Source organism: Penaeus vannamei, chromosome 3 (genome assembly GCF_042767895.1).
Source record: "Penaeus vannamei isolate JL-2024 chromosome 3, ASM4276789v1, whole genome shotgun sequence".
NCBI lineage: Eukaryota > Metazoa > Arthropoda > Malacostraca > Decapoda > Penaeidae > Penaeus > Penaeus vannamei.
In genome coordinates this window covers 24,868,214-24,870,713 of record NC_091551.1, presented here as the reverse complement: position 1 = coordinate 24,870,713, position 2,500 = coordinate 24,868,214, and the positions used below count along the sequence as shown (strand labels likewise).

Genomic DNA, 2,500 nt, shown 5'->3' with positions numbered 1-2,500 from the left:
GGAGGAGACAAGGCGAAGAACGGAAAGTGGAGCTATAGTTTGAATACTGGAACATATAGCCAATATGTATCTGCACGTAAAATCAGAGTAGGGATAGAGAAACAATATAATGATAGAATGACACACATCTAAATCTACAGTTTATCTTTTAATCGTCACTTCTTCCCAGAAATTACCGCCCCGCATCTGGTGTCTGGAGCCGGCCGGTGGTGTCGTCACCCTTGCGGTCAGCAAGCGCGACGCTGGGCCACGTGGTCCTCGTCGACACATGATGCCTCGAGTTCTAAGCCGCAAATATATTGGTTTGAGGGGAAAGCTGCGCCTGAATTTCGGTATTTTCATGTGCACAGTACTCCATTAGAAGCCATACATGCTCTAAAGAGAAGGCGGCTGCTGACAGCTTAGTCATTCCTTGGCAACGCGTGGGCGTTTGAGATCGTCAGCCGCCCTCACGCATGTCTCTTACCTCTCCCGCTCCACCTATCTGCGCTCCCTCCCGCTTTCCTGTACGCATGCAGCAACTTGTCGCTGGACCGTGCGAGGGAACGTCGCCCCAATGCACGGACTCTACATGCTCTTCCCCGCCCTCCCCCCATCCCGGCACACCGCCGCGTTCCCCATACGTTTCTCGCTTTCTCTTGCAGTTCGCACCCGCTTGGGTTTGTACGTTGCGTGATATCTGGAGTGAATGTGGATGGGAGACTGAACGAGAGGCAGCAGGTCGGGGAGCAAAGAGCCAGCAGACAGAGCCATACATAAGTCTCGGTACAATCTGTCTCCCGCCTTCCTGCCTGGTGTGGCACCTCCCGCATGTCTGCCTGTGAGGTGCAGGTGACAGTAGGAATGGCTTAATGAATGGATGGGTGTGGTGCCCCATGGAAACCGTACATAATCAATAGCATCTGAGGATACTTGCCATTCTGCCGTAAGGCAGAGTAAACTACAACATTAAATTACTAAAAGGTATAGAGATAGCATATATAGAAAACCAGAATAGTGTACCTGTTAGGGGAATCTTGGCCTTCGGCTGGGATCTATAAAAAGATCGCTGTTTCACCGCACAGAAATCATAGGTGAGCGTTATATATGTTTGTATATGTATATATACATATATATATTTATCTGAGGTGTTCACAACTTTCTGTTTTTAGGGGAGTATCCGTATTTTGCGACTTCCGTTTTCCACACCCAAACCATCCGATACACAAATTTATCTTAGGAAAAAGGGGCAAAGGTTCGTATTCTGAGTATCACAAAAAACGGAGCCAGGCTGAGAGAGGACCGAACACACCCGCTCCCTCTGGTGGAAAATTCCCCTCTGAAGTCCCGACAGAGCCAAGCTGCCAGGGAGCCGGGGCGCTCGCCAGGCTGCTCCCCATCTCCCCCTCTTCGGCCCGCCCCTTCTTCTCCCCCTGCTCCTCTCCCCAGCTGCGTCCGAGTCTGCGCCGCACTTCGCTCCCGCGATAAATGGCTATAGGATTTTTTATCGATTATTTTCGAGATTCTTTGAAGATGTAAATGCAGATGGACCGCGCGACTCATTTTGTCACTTAAAAGAGCCAATAAAAAGCAAATGCCTGCCTTCCTTCAATTCCATACTTGAATGATCGAATGTAGATTTATGTTTACAATCTTCGAAGTTAATGGTATAACCATTCATGGATTTTATCACATTTCATGAGCGCATCTCTTATCCTGTTCATTTCATGTTTTTCTTAACGAGAATATATGCATGAACAGTTAGTAGTTAATTTTCTGGGGAGATTCTTGCATTGCATATCCCTAAATATAGGAAGAGTGATTTCTAAGAACAAGAAAAATGAGTCAGGCAGCAACACATGGACGACTGCAAGTTATTAGGTCATTACTTTACAATGATATTCTTCATATTAACACACCGCTTTCTATTGTCATCATCCTTTTGGAAATGACGCAGATGGAGAGAATCAATTCTGAGGAGGAATGCGTTTGAGGTTCAGTCTGGAAGCAAAGCAAAAGACGCTGACAACAATACGCAGATTGTCCGCCAAGGAACATGCAAGGAACTCAGTGAGCAAAATGCAACATCAACGCATTTCCACATTTCTATCCTATCTTCTATCCTGATTGATGGAAACAGATGGTGCATGTAATGCGCTACTATTCCACATGCGCTTCAGATGCTACATCGATTACGAATTAACATAAAAATCTCAAGAGAAAATAAAGCACGTGTTACCGGCTGCTGCTCCGCCTGCCCGAGGTAAAGTGTGACTCCCGTTCAAGCGCACCAACGCAAGCGCGACCAACTCTCGCACATGCACGCAAACGCACTCACACACAAGATGCGCATAAGCACAAGCACCTACATACACACACATACGCTCGGGTCTGTGTAAATAAATATCTGTCAAACTCAGTACCTGGCTTTTATGACTCAAGTGATTTTCAGAAAAAGTAAACTTTCAACCCTCTGTCAAGTTACATTCTCTCTTTCTCTCTCTCTCTCTCTCTCTCTCTC

At 46.6% G+C, this 2,500-nt stretch overlaps 1 protein-coding gene across 1 annotated transcript in view; it reads right to left on the bottom strand.

Moving 5' to 3' along the window:
• LOC113811955 (organic cation transporter protein-like) overlaps positions 1-1,341 on the bottom strand; it is a gene marked incomplete in the record, with an annotated part of 135,096 nt that extends 133,755 nt beyond the window's left edge. The window contains 1 exon segment of the mRNA XM_070142861.1: positions 1,003-1,341.
• Positions 1,342-2,500: the final 1,159 nt, after the last annotated feature.